The 15,100-nt window shown below is 37.1% G+C and overlaps 1 pseudogene; it reads right to left on the reverse strand.

Moving 5' to 3' along the window:
• Positions 1-464: 464 nt before the first annotated feature.
• On the reverse strand, positions 465-597 carry LOC120102731 (small nucleolar RNA SNORA17; annotated as a pseudogene).
• Positions 598-15,100: the final 14,503 nt, after the last annotated feature.

Raw genomic sequence — 15,100 nt, forward strand, 5'->3', positions numbered from 1 at the left:
ACCCTTGTCTCCAGTGCTGCCTATCTTCTTTGTGCCCACATCCTTCTGTTTCTCCTTTTTCACTTCTCTACCATGTTTTTGCTTCTCTTAGCTCTGCATCTGGGCTCTGAGTATCTGGGGTTGTTTCAGGATTGGATTAAGGAGTTCTATATCCTTCTCATATATTCTGGTTCCAGACAGGATCATCTGAGGCATGGACTGTTTCCCAGGCCTCCCCTCAGCTAGAATGTTGGTCATCTCAGTTGAGCTCCTTGTTTGGGCACCATGTTGTCAGTGCGCTGGTCATCTTGTGCTTGTTCTTTGCCCTGTCGCCAGAGTTGTCCCTTGCAACAGTTGTCTTTCATTCATGCCTAGTGATGATGGTCCGAAGTGTGGTTCTTCTAGTTTCTGTCTTCCTGTTATTGGACACTGTCTGGGCCTGCATGGTTCTGGTCTGGTTGTTTTGACGGTTGTTGTTTTCAGGGAATGTTAGGCTACTAATCGTTCAGATGTTTATCGGTCAGAATTCTGATCAGAGACACATCCTCTTTCTTCTCTGAAACATACTGACACATTTGTGTAACAAAAAAACTAACAAACAAAAAACCAAAAAACAAAAAAAAAAAAAAAAAAAAAACCCAAAAACCCAAAACCCTGCTTTACCTGCAGGTGGCAGAAGAACACAACAATCATAATTAGTGCAATTTTATACAACCAAGAAGAATAAAGTAAGAAGATATAATACCACTTTTATCAGCCTTATATTTTCTTATTTATGCTGTCATTTAACTTTACACATCAATTTTAGACTGAGTTTACTAACATTTAATACTCTTTCAGGTATATTATTGGCATTACATTGAGTTTATTTGCAAATTGGAGATGATCTTCTTTTAAAAGCCATTTATGAGACTGGAGAGAATGTCCAGTGGGTAAGAGCATTTTTGGTCTTGATAGGGGTCTGTGATTGATTCTTACCCATTAGGTATCCCACTACTGTTTTTATCTTCATTTGCAGAGAATTCAGTACCATATTCTGTCCTTTGAGGAGCAGTTACATAATGCCCTTACAAAATTGCAAGAAAACATATATAAGGTTTTAAAGTACAATATTCCACATTATGGCCACAGATATATTCTCTGTTCACTTCTGTGTCCTTTTCCATTCAAGGGATATTTTGTAACCCTCTAAGGATATAGAGAAAATTTCCTCCCTTTAGGATATACATGAAAAGACAAGCAAACAGAAGGAAGCCCTTAAAGAGGTAATACATAAATCCCTTAAAGAAATACAGGAAATTACATTCAAATACAAAAAATCCAAGATCTAAGTATGGAAATAGAAACAATAATGAAATAAAAGATGAAGGAACCATTGAGATGGACAACCTAGGAAAGACATCAGAAGCTACAGATTCAAGCATTTCGAACAGAACTCGGGGGATTGAAAAGAGAATCTGAGACATAGAAAATATGAACACCTTGGTGAAAGAAAATACAAAGTATAAAACGCTCCCAACCTAAAACACCTAGGAAATTTGGAGCACAATGAAAAGGCCAAATCTAAGAATATTAGGAATAGAAGAAAGTGAAAATTCCTAGAGCAAAGGGCCAGAAACCATCTTCAACAAACTCATAGGAAAAAACTTTCTTAACCTAAAAAAGATGGCCATAAACATACAAGATGCCTACAGAACACCACTTTGACCAGAAAAGAAAATTGTTCCTCAACATAATAATCAAAACACAAAATGCACAGAAAGAATATTAAAAGTTGTAAGGGAAAAGGCCAAGTTCATATAAATGCAGACATATGGGTATAGGATCAGACACCTCAACAGACTCTAAAAACAAGAAGATGTTTGACAGAGTTCTTACAGGCCAAAAAATACCAATGTTGCCAGCTCAGATTACTCTACCCATAAAAAATATCAGTTACCATAAATGGAGAAACCAAGATATTTCATGACAAATCAAATGTGAACAACCTACATCTAAAGTATCTTTTCTATTTTGTGTCATGTATATACTGTCGGAATTTTATTTCTGCAGATGGCTTGTTTTGGGTATTAGGTATACATATTTTCAGTTTGACACTTATTTTTTTCCAGTGGATCTATTTTTTAATTTAATTTTATTTTTTTCAAAATTTTCTTTATTTATATTTAAAATGTTTCCCCTTTCACGATTTCCACTCCATAAACCCTCTCTCATCTCCCTATCCCTGATTCTATGAGGCTGCTTCCCCACCTACCCACCTACTCCCTCCTGCTTTCCTGCCCTGGCACTCACCTGTATTGTGGCATCAAGCCCTCACAGAACCAAGTGCCTCTCCTCCAATCAATGATCAACAAAGCCATTATCTGCTACATATTCTGCTGGAGCCATGGGTCTCTCCGTGTATACTCTTTGGTTAGTGGTTTAGTCCCTGGTATCTCTTCTAATGAACACAAAATTCTTTACAATCATTTCATTCCTGTTTTCTTCCAAATGTGCAGGAGAGGCTGCCTCAATTTCTTCCATTAGAGGGAGGTATAGCTCTTGTTTTTTCACTACAGTGATTGCAATTCAGTCACTATTTCTATAAGGTCTTTCAATTTTCTCTTTTCAAGTAGCTATCTATTCATATGTAGTTTCAAAAAGTAATAGACAGAATTCTGCACTGTGCACACAAACTTCTTGGGTTGATATCTTTTAAATAGAATAAATAAGGAAATTGAAATAATTTATATATTACTAGTGTGCTTATTTGCACTTATTTGCTCCCAGAGGATGTTGTGTGTGCATTTTAGAAGTATCTAAGTATACTAGTCATGTAACTAGTCTGTGTATTCAGAGCCATAATTATTCATTTACCAGCACTTCTACCACAGAAAACATTGGGGTAAGTACGCATTTCCCTATTCATAGGAAGGACTACAGAAAAAGCCTCACACAATGTGTACAATGTGATATTGGTCTATTTTACTCTGTAGCCTTGTCAAGCGATGTGCATGAAGAATTAGCTTTTCTTTGCTTACAAGTAGCAGTCCATGGTATTGAAGAACCCACTTCACCATGTTACTAGAGAAGGAACATTTAAGATCTTACATAGTTCTAGCTGCTTCTGGAAGAATTTTTATTTATTTATTTATTTATTTATTTATTTATTTATTTATTTATTTTTACCCTTGAATTTTATTCCCGTCCAAGTCTACCCCTATTTTCCACATCACATACCTCTTATCCCTCCATCCTTCCACTTGTACTCCTTTCCCTGCAAGGCTGTCCCTATCCCACCTACTCCACCAGACCTCTATATGTCCTGTGACCTCCAGTCTCTTGAGGATTAGGTGCATCATCTATGACTGAACACAGATCAGGGTATCCTCTGCTCTATATGTGTTGGAGGACTCAACTCAGCTGGAGTATGCTGCCTGGTTGGTGTTCCGGTGTCTGAGAGATCTCAGGGATTCAGGTAAATGGAGACTGGTGGTTCTCTTGTAGGGTTACCCTCTCCTCTCCTTCTTCCAGCTTTTACGTTATTTAACCAGGGGGGTCATCAGCTTCTCTTTTTGGATGAGTGCACATGTCTGCATCTGAGTCAGCTGCTTGTTGGGTCTTTTGGAAAGCAGTCATGATAGGATTCTTTTTAGTGAACACCCCATAGCCTCAGTGAATGTGTCAGATCTTGGGGCCTCCCCTTGAACTGGATCCCACTTTGGGCCTATTGCTGGACCTTCTATTCCTCAGACTTCTGCACTTCCATTCCTGCATTTCTTTCAGACTGTAACAATTATGGATCAGAGTTTTGACCTGTGGGATAGGAGCAACATCCCTCACTTGATGCCATGTCTTTCTGCTGGAGGTTGGTTCAATAAGTTCCCTTTCCCCACTGTAGGGCATTTCATCTAGGGTCTTCCCATCCCTTGAGTCCTGAGGTCTCTGGTACATTCCAGAGTGACCTCCCAACCTCCTTCCTCCCGCAGAATCCTGTTTCCATTCTGTCTGCTGACCCTAAGGGCTTCAGTCCTTTCCTCCCACCCAATACCAGATCAGGTTCTCCTCTCTGCCAACCCTATCCCCTTTCCCTCCTCTGTTCTTCACTCCCTCCCCCTATTGTGGTTCCTTTTTTCTCTTTTCCAAGTGGGACTGAGGTGCCCTCTCTTTGAACCTTCAGCTTGTTGACATTTTGAAGAACACTTATCAAGCATTTTTTACTTTTACTTGTTTTGGTGTGAAAATGAGTTTTCATTTCTCTGCAAAGGGACCCAAGTTCTTCTTTTAAACTTGAATTCTATAATAATTCTTCTTTTAGTGGTAGAAACATTTGCAAAAGTGTTTTTGAGTGTTATAACTTTATACTCTCATTAAAAATCTCTTATTACCCACCTCTCTTTAATCCTTACAATTAGGATGCTTATAGTATATTTTATTTTTTGCCATTCCATACATAGCTCTAAAAAGAATTTCTATATCATGTTATGATATTTAACTTTTCAAAATAATATATACATATATATATGTATGTATATATATTCTTCTTATCTTATTCAGGTTGTTATCCATGCTTGTACTTTTCTGTGTTTGGATTTGAATCTTTATATTCTTAATGGTGTAATTTTATTCATTTTGAATGTTTTTCTTTTTACATCCTAAATAAAAGACCCCATTTGAATACATAATTTCTATGCATTGCACTGTAGGTTGTAATCTATCATTATACCCACCAGCTAATTTCTATTGTAGACTCAAATTTTTGAGGTCTAAAGAGTTAATAGCTCCTCTTACGTTGTTGCAATTAAGTCAGCAAACCACACAAAATCAATTCAGTATTATTTGTATCTATTCTCGCTCTACTAGAATTTTCAGTGATAGGCTATCATTTGATTAAATTCTGGATTTTAAGTATTTTCATTTTTGGCACAGTAAATAACCACTTACATATATTTTAATTATTCTCTCTACACATCACTCTCTTGGAATATTTTATTAAATTAATTATACTCTATCAAAATTATTATGAATATATAATTTCATATAAAGTTGGTTTTTTTCTTGATGTGTTTTCTATTATTTTTCTTTCTTTTTGTAATTGCATATTTTTATATACATTTCAAATGTTATTCCCTTCCCTGGTCTCTCTTCCATAAACTCCCTCTCTGATCCCTCCTCCCCTTTCTTCTATGAGGGGGTTCCACCTCCCCAACACCCTTTTCCTGCTTCCCCCATGTATTCCCCTAAGCCTTGGCAGGACCAGGCCTTCTACTCCCACTGTTGTCCAACAAGGCTATCCAATGTTACAGATGCAGTTGGAGTGATGGATATGCCAATGAGTAGTCTCTGGGTAGTGGTTTTGTCCCTGGGAGCTCTGGTTGGTTGATATTGTTGTTCTTATGGGATTGCAAACCTTTTCAGCTCTTTCAAACCTTACTCTACCCGCTCCAATGGGGACCCCATTCTCAGGTCAATGGTTGGCTGTTAGCATACTCCTTTTTGTTTGTTATGCTTTGGTTGAGACTCTCAGGAGACAGTTATATCAGTCTCCTGTCATCATGCACTTCTTGGCTTCATCAATATTGTCTAGTATTGATAGCTGTATATATGTACACACACACACACACACACACACACACACACACACACACACAGACTGGATACCAAGGTGGGACAGGCTCTGAACATTGCTTCATTCTGTATTCTAAACTTTGCCTTCATATCTATTCCTATGAATATTTGTATTTCCCCTTTTAAGAAGGACTGAAACATGTGCAGTTTGGTCATCCTTCTTTACCTTCATTTGTTCTGTGGATTGTATCTTGGGTAATTCGAAGTTTGGGGCTAATATCTACTTATCAGTGAGTACATAGAATGTGTGGGATATTGTGCTTGGGTTACCTCACTCAGCATGATATTTTCTGTTTCATCCATTTGATATACAATTCATGAAGTCATTGTTTTTGTAGTTGAGTAGCACTCAATTATTTAGATATACCACAATTTCTGTACCCATTCCTCTGTTGAAGGGCATATGGCTTCTTTCTAGTTTCTAGCTATTATAAATGAGGTTGGTGTGAACATAGTGGAGCATGTGTCCTTTATGTTGGAGCATCATGTGTGTATATGCCCAGGGAGGTATATCTGGGTCCACAGTTAGTGCAATGTCCAATTTTCTGAGGAACCTCAAGAGTGATTTCTGGAGGGTTTGTAGCTTGCAATCCAAACAACAATGTAGGTGTGTTCCTTTTTCTCCACATCCTTGCCAGCATCTTTTTCACCTGAATTTTTGATATTATCCATTCTGACTGCTGTCAGGTGGAATCTCAGGGTTGTTATTATTTGCATTTCTCTGATGACTAAGGATGTTGAACATTTCTTTAGGTACCTCTCAGAAATTTGAAAATCATCTGCTGAGAATTCTTTTTTAGCTGTGTATCCCTGTATTTAATAGGTTTATTTTATTTTCTGGAATCTACCTTCTTGAGTTCTTTGTATATATTGGGTTTAATCCCTCTATTTGATGTAGGGTAGGTAAATGTCTTTTCCCAATCTGTTGGTTGCTGTTTTATCCTAATGACAGTGTCCTTTGCCATATAGAAGATTTGCAATTTAATGAGGTCCCATTTGTTTATTCTTGATCTTATTGCATAAGCCATTGGGGTTTTGTTCAGGAAATTTTCCCCAGTGCCCATGTGTTCCAGGCTCTTCCCTACATTTCCTTCTATTAGTTTGAGTCTATCTGGTTTTGTGTGGAAGTCCACTTGCACTTAAGCTTTTTACAGGGCAATAAGAATTGGTCGATGTGCATTCTTCTACATGCTGACCTCCAATTCAACCAGCATCATTTGTTGAAAATACTATCTTTTTTTTCCACTGGATTGCTTTAGCTTCTTTGTCAAAGATCAAGTGACAAAAGTGTTTGGGTTCATCTCTGGGGTCTTCAATTTTATTTCACAGATCTACCTGCTTGTCTCTGTACCAATACCATACACCTTTTATCACTAGTGCTCTGTAATATAGCTTGAAGTCAGGGATGGAGATTCCCCCAAGAACTTCTTTTATTTCTGAGGATAGTTTTGGCTATCCTGCATTTTTTCTTATTCCAGATGTCTTGCAAATTGTTGTTTCTAACTCTAGAAGAATTGATTTCAACTTTCAATGGACATTGTATTGAATCTGTAGATTGATTTTGGTAAAATGAACATTTTTACTATATTAATCCTGTATGGAAAACCTTTCCATCTTCTGAGATTTTTTTTTTCAATTTCTTTTTTCAGAGACTTGAACTTCTTTTCATACAGATTTTCACTTGCTTGTTTACAGTCACAATTATCTATTTTATGTTATTTGTGACTATTGTGAAAGGTGTCATTTTCATACTTTCTTTTTCAGTCCATTTATCCTTTGAGTAGTGGAGGGTTACTGATTTATTTGAGTTAATTTTATACCCAGCCAACTTTGCTGTGCTTGTTTATCAGGCTTAGTGATTCTCTGGTAGAACTTTTGGGGTCACTTACATATACTATCATTCCTAATCTTACCACAACTTTTAATATTAAAGGGGGTTTAATAGTGTCAAATGATTTTTCAGCTTTTAATGAGATGTTCATGTGTATTTTTTTATTTTGAGTTTGTTTACGTAGTGGATTCTATTGACGGGTTTCCATATGTTGAACCATCCCTGCATCCCTGGGATGAAGCCTATTTGAGGATGATGGATGACCATTTTGATGTGTTCTTGAACTGGGTTTGCGAGAATTTTATGGAGTATTTTTGCTTTGATATTCATAAGGGAAATTGGTCTGAAGTTCTCTTTCTTTGTTGGGTCTTTATGTGGTTTAGGTGTAAGAGTAACTGTGGTTTCATAGAAGGAATTTGGCAGTATTCTGTCTGTTTCTATTTCTTGGAATATTATGGATAGTATTGGCATGAGGTATTCTATGAAGGTCTGATAGAAGTCTGCACTAAACACATCTGGTCTTCGACTGTTTTTGGATTGGGGACTTTTTATAAATGCTCCTACTTTAGGAGATGCAGGGCTGTTTATATGGTTTATCTGATCCTGATTTAACTTTGGTACTTGGTATCTGTCTTGAAAATTGTCCATCTCCTCCAGATTTTCCAATTTTGTTGAATATAGGTTTTTGTAGTAGCATCTGAGGTTTTTTCCAATTTCCTCAGATCCTTTTGTTATGTTTCCCATTTCATTTCTGACTTCTTTAATTTGCATACTCTTTCTGTGCCCTTTGGTTATTCTGGCTAAAGGTTTATTTATCTTGTTGATTTTCTTAGAGAAACAGCTCCTGGTTTTGATGATTCTTTCTATAGTTCTTTTTGCTTCTACTTGTTTGATTTCATCCCTGAGTTTGATTACAACGTGCACATTTATTCCTCTTAGCTGTATTTGCTTCTTTTTGTTTTAGAGCTTTTAGGTGTGCTGTCCAACTGCTAGTGTATGCTTTCTCCAGTTGCATTTTGGAGGCATTCAGAGCTATGAGTTTTCCTCTTAGCACTTCTTTCATTGTGTCCCTTCACAATGTGTCATCATTTTCATTAAATTCTAAAAAGTCTTTCAGATCTTTATTTCTTTCTGAACAAGTGATTGAGTAGAACATTGTTCAACTTACGTATGTATGTGGGTCTTCTGTCCTCGTTGTTGTTATTGATGACCAGCCTTAGTCCGTGGTTATCTGATAGGATACATGGGATTATTTCAGTCTTCTTTTATCTGTTGTGGCCTGTTTTGTCACTAATTATTTTGTCAGTTTGGGCAAGGTACCATAAGATGCTGAGAGGAAGGCATATTCTTTTGTTTTAGGCTGAAATATTCTATAAATTTCAGTTAAATCCTTTTGGTTCATAACTTCTGTTAGTTTCTCTATATCTCTTTTAGTTTATGCTTCCATTATCTTTCCATTGATGAGAGTGGGGTATTGAAATGTCCCACTATTTTTGTGTGAGGTACAATGTGTACTTTGAGCTTCAGTGAGGTGTCTTTTATGAATGTAGGTGCCCTTGCATTTGGAACCTAGATATTCAGGATTGAGAGTTTATCTTTGTGGATATTTACTTTGATGAATATGAAGTGTCTTTCCTTATCTTTTTTGATAACTTTAGACAGAAAGTTGATTTTATTCCATTGTAGAATGGCTACCCCTGATTTTTGTGGGACTTTTTTCTTGGAAAATTCTTTTTCAGTCTTTTACTGTGTTGTCCTGCCTGTCCTTGTCATTGAGGTATGTTTCCTTTATGTATCCTATGCTGGGTCCTCTTTATGTATTCAGGCTCTATCTTTTCTTTTTATTGGGGAATTTAGTTCACGGATATTAAGAGATATTTGGGAATAGTGATTGTTGATTCACGTTATATTTGTTGTTAGATTTGGAATTATGTTTGTGTGTCTCTCTCCTTTTGGGTCTTTTGCAAGTAGATGACTTTCTTGCTTTTTCTAGAGTATAGTTTCCCCCTTGCGTTGGAGTTTTCCATGACTTATCTGTGTAGGGCTGGGTTTATGGAAAGATAATGTGTAAATTTGGTTTTGTCATGGAATATCTTGGTTTCTCCATCTACATAAATTGAAAGTTTGGCTGGATATATTAGTCTGGGCTGGCATTTATATTCTCTTAGGGTCTGTATAACATCTGCCCAGGATCTTCTGGGTTTCATAGTCTCTGATGAGAAGTCTGGTGTAATTCTGATAGGTCTGCCTTTATATGTTAGTTGACATTTTCCCCCTCCTGGTTTTAACATTCTTTCTTTATTTTGTGCATTTGGTGTTTTAACTATTATGTGACAGGAGGAATTTCTTTTCTGATCCAATATATTTGCAGTTCTGTAGGCTTCTTGTATGGTTACAGGTATCACTTTCTTTAGGCTATGATTGCTTTCTTCTATAATTTTATTGAAGATATTTACTGGCCCTTTAAGTTGGGAGTCTTCGTTCTCTTCTATACCTTTTATCCTTAAGTTTGATCTTCCCCTTATGTCCTAGATATCCTGGATGTTTTGGGTTAGGGCCTTTTACATTTTCATTGACAACTATGTCAATGCTTTCTGTGGTACCTTCTGCCCCAGATGTTCTCTCATCTATTTCTTGTATTCTGTTGGTGATGCTTTTGTCTACAACTACTGGTTTCTTTCCTAGGTTTTTTTTTTATCTCCAGGGTTTCCTCCCTTTGTGATATATTTATTCTTTCTATTTCTATTTTTAAATCCTGGATGTTAAATTCCTTAACCTGTTTTTGTTGTGTTCAACTCTAATTTGTTAAGGGCTTTTTTTGTTTCCACTTTAAGGGCTTCTATTTGTTTACCTGTTCTGTCTTGTATTTCTTTAAGGAAGTTATTTATGTCCTCTATCATGATCATGACATATGATTTTAAATCGAAATCTTGCTTTGCTGGTGTGTTTGGATATCCAATATTTGCTTTGATGGGAGAAAACGGGTCTGATGATGCCAAGTATCTTGGTTTCTTTAGCTTAGTTTCCTGTGCTTCCATCTCTCCATCAGGTTGACTCTGGTGTTATGTTGTCTTACTATCTCTGACAGTAGCTTGACCCTACTGTATATCTGTGTGTCAGCAGTTCTGTAGAACTATTTTCTAACAGATGGATATGGGTAGAAAAAGCTGTGGGACCATTTCAGCTCAGAGCACAGGAAGAAAATGCTAGAGGGTTCCTTTTCCAGTCTGCTCCTGGGTTTTTGTGTTCTGATGCCTGCAGACAGATTATTCAGAGCAGAAGAGTTGGTCTTACCTCTGCTCTGAGCTGTGTCATGCTCCTGGTGACTGGTTTTAACACTGGGTCCAGTCAGAAACTGGATGGTTTGTCACCCTGATATCACCAAACTTCTCTTTTACAGATTTTATATGATCTTACAGATAAGGTAATTTCTGAGATTCCCAGGATGCTTTTGACTTCACTTTCTTTAAATTCAAGAGCTGTAATGATTGTCAGAAACATAATTTGTCTCAATGTATATTTTTTTATTTAATACAAGGATGAAGTTTTGGCGGCATAGGAATTAATGTTATAATTTTAATCTATAGTGTTTTCAAGTGCCCAGTTGAAAACCGAATCTTTTGTAGATTATACCATTAAGGAACATTAAGTAGTGGAAAAAATAAGAAATTCCTTAGATTAAAAAGTAACTGCATATTGTTTCTGAAGAAAAGTTATTTTTTGATTTTTTTGATTTTCATTTTTGTTTTTGTACTTTACTTTAGTCTCTTATGGTCATTCTGCATCATTTTCATTCTTTTACTCTTTAACAAAGCTACTCTACTTATGTACCCTCTACCACCATGCTCTTGTTCAACTCAGGTCCAGAAGCAGTATTTTGGAGTTATAATGGATATACATTTGAGAATCTGTCAGAGAAAAGAACCATGTCATCCTTTAAACTTACTTTTTAAAATTTTCTCCCCAGAGATGGTCACAGCTGACCATTAGTGTTTTATAACAATGAATAACTCTGAAACTCTCCCATTTTAAAATTTTCCTGTTGTAACCACCTGATAGCAGTTCGAGAAATGATGGAATATTAAGGAAAGCCACAGCCTTAGAGACATCAAAGACAGTGTTTTCAATTGGCTCTCTGTGGCTACATGTCAGTGGCTTCATACCTGATTAAAAATATAATTTCCAAGACTTCTCATGAGTTGCTGAGTCCTGAAGGCTCCAGGTAGGTTTCTCTGAGCAGAAGTTGTGCTCTTACCTCTGCTCTCAAGTTTACCAGCACTCCTGGAGACTGGCTTTCAGCTCCAGGCACAGGCAGAAACCTGAAGGATCCTTTCTCTGGCATCTCATAAGTTCCTGTGTTGAGAGGGGTCCAGCTGGGTTCCTCTTAGGACAGGAATATGAGCAGAAATGTTGGTCTCCTCTGATCTCTCCAGAATTTCTGCACTTCTGAGAGTCCAGCTCACTCCCCCACAGGACCTGGGCACAGAGAGCTGTGGAACCATGTCAGCTTCTGGCATAGGCAGAAACTGGAAGAATTTTGTCCCAGACTGCTTCTGGGTTCCTGTGTCCTGTGGACTCTAGGTGGGTCCTTCAGAGCAGAAGTAGTGGTCTTCCCTTTGTTCTCAGGTGTTCCAGAGTTCCTGGAGAATACCAGTCAGATCTGTGCACAGGGGGAATCCAGAAGGATCTTGTCCTTGACTGCTCCTATATTTATGTGACCACATGGTTCTAGGCAGGTTCTTCTTGCACCTGGATTGTGAGCAGAAGTGGTGGTCTCCCCTGAGCTCTCAGTATTTTCCACACTTCTGAGAGTCCAGCTCTCTGCTCCACAAGATCTGGGCATGGGGTCTACATTGGAGGGGTTAGATAAAGGATTGAAGGAGCTGAAGGGGTTTGCCATACCATAAGAACAACAATACCAACCTAAGAAAGACCCAGCAACTAAACCAAAATCCAATGTGTAAACATGGCCATGGGCATACAGTTACATATGTAGCAGAGGTTGGCCTTGTTGGACACCGATGGGAGGAGAAGCCCTTCATCCTCCCAAAGTTCAACAGTCCAGTATAGGGTAATTTCAGGGCAGGGAGGTGGGAAGAGTTTAGTGCTATGTTGGGGGCACACCCTCATAAAAGTAGGGGGAGTGGGATGGGATAGGTGGTTTATGGACATGAAACCAGGAAAGGGGATTACATCTGAAATGTAAATAAATCCAACATCCAATTAAAAGATAGAATTTCTCTACAGTTCTAGATGTTAACCATCTCCTGAATTTACCTCAAGAATAATGAGATCTGTGGGTATCATCTAGACTACAGGGGCAAGACACTAATTCTAACACTATTCTTATCAGAAAATACCACCATAGCCTGAACAATGTGCACTATCCCCCAAAGTTTTTTTTCATGTTAAAATCTCTCTGTATATCCCAAATATTTCTCTCCTTACTAGAAAAAACACATGTGATGAGCCATATATTTCAGAATGTTCATGTCATCTCAAACTCACAACGATACTTGAAAAGTTCTTTTGACATGTCCATTTCAATTTAAAACTTCTAGATCCTAGACTTGGATAGTTATAGAAAGAAAAGTTCAGTAAGGTCCATTATTCCCAAACTATTTGCTAGTATTTTCTCCTCAAAACATGGCCTTTATAAAACCTGTTTTTTTTAAATCAACTCAATAAGGGGACACACAAACCTCAACAAGTATAGGTATTTATTCAATATGTGTGAGTTAGAGTCTCTTGAGAAGCTGTCGAATGTTTTCAGAAGATAGAGATGATTACTACATACCGTCAATACTAACTATCCTAGGCAGGTATAATCTCAAAACAAAGTTATTTAGTATTTAACACAATCTAAGTTCTATTTGGAAAGGAAGGTTGAATATTTCTGGAATTCTTTTTGCATTTGCACGTATCTTTAAAGGGGCTGTATAAGAATTCAGATCCCAGATGTACTGTAAACCAATGATTTACTTGTCGTTCTAGGTAAAGATGAATTGTCACCCTCCTCTTATCATGAATGGAGAGAGTGAATCTTTCTTGAATTTTGTTGCTATTATATGAGAACTCAGACATGTTTTCCAAGCCTCAGAAATCATACAGATACACAAGTACAGTTATTAGATATCAGTAGAATAAGAGTGCAGAACAGAGACACAGACAGAGAAACAACATTACTATTAATCTACCCAAACCGTGCTGCATGGCACTCCTGAGGTAATAGTGTTTTGCATATTAAAGAAGCTGCCTTAGGACTAGGTATTTGTTCTCACATATCACTCAAGTCCAAGTCCTTGGAAAATCAGGTTATCCAGACTTATGCTGCAACATTGTAGGGCCTTTCATAATTGGTTTCTGAAAGACCCCAAGGATTCCCTGGCTTGTGGACAAAATATTAAAGACTGAATATATTTACTTCACCTGATGGTAAATAAAGATGGATAGTTGAGACAAAGGCATAGATGTGTGATCTATGGCATTCAACTATTGTTTTATAAGGATTCATAAATGTTTCTTCATAGTAGCTTTTTTGGAGACTTTGACCTACAAGCAGGCAGTGAGGCTGCTGCCTGAATAAGCATAATGCCTCCAATTACTGCTAAAGAACAAAATTTAGAAATAGCAGTATTTTCCATTATAGTACTAAATTGTATCATCACCAGTCAAAGCTTTATACTGAAAAACCATGAGACCTAAGAGAAAATGGTTTAAAAAAGAGCAAAATTTGGAGAATTGCAAAATGAGCAAAAGTTATACCCCTTTAGTCTCTAAACATGAATGTACCTAGATGTTCACATGGAGTCAGAACTTCAAGTGACTGAGATTGTTGGGATCAAGGTATTATATGTGCATGTACTGTCTTTTTCCTCTCTTTGATCTTTAGTTTGCAAAGTTAGAACTATAAATCTCATGTTTTGATTCAGTGAATATGGTTATAAGAAATTGTCCTTTTAACTTCAAGAAATGTTTACTACAACCAATTTACAAGGGGAACACATTCTATTTTTTCAACCATTTTTAATTATTTTAGTGAGCTAAAAACTAATAGTTTTTTTCTCTGCTGTATATTCCCTGACAGCAGGATATTCTTCCATATTTCAGTAGTTTATCTATGAAATATTTTATTTAATATAGAGGCTAACTACATTACAAATGTCATCTGTAAGTTTAAATATTTGAAAAGAAATTCATTCTCTGGACACAATCACGTGGTTTTACCTCAGGCATGTGATGACCATAGACTTATGCTAAGTGATGCAATAAATAAGCCTTTGAATAAGAAAATAAATAAATAAGCAATATCTGGTTCCCACTGATTTGCATGCCCTTACTGCATAGTCTCAGGAATTTCTTCATATACCAGTCACACATATACTGTGCCATTATCCTTACAGTCAGGACTTAGCATGGAAATGAGTGCCCATGCTCAGTTTCTTGGGTTCTTGCTGCTGTGCTTTCCAGGTAAAATGAACTAAAATTGGTATTTCACTGATTAGCGTTGACTGGTATTTGGGCAATATCATCTTTTATAATGCTTAGCTATATAGATATTCATTACGTCTCTACTCTTAGGTGCCAAATGCGACATCCACATGACCCAGTCTCCATCCTACATGTCTGTGTCTCTGGGAGACAGAGTTACTATTACTTGCAAGGCAAGTCAGGACATTGGGA

Source organism: Rattus norvegicus, chromosome 4 (assembly GCF_021556685.1).
Source record: "Rattus norvegicus strain SHRSP/BbbUtx chromosome 4, alternate assembly SHRSP_T2T, whole genome shotgun sequence".
NCBI classification, from domain to species: Eukaryota; Metazoa; Chordata; class Mammalia; order Rodentia; family Muridae; genus Rattus; species Rattus norvegicus.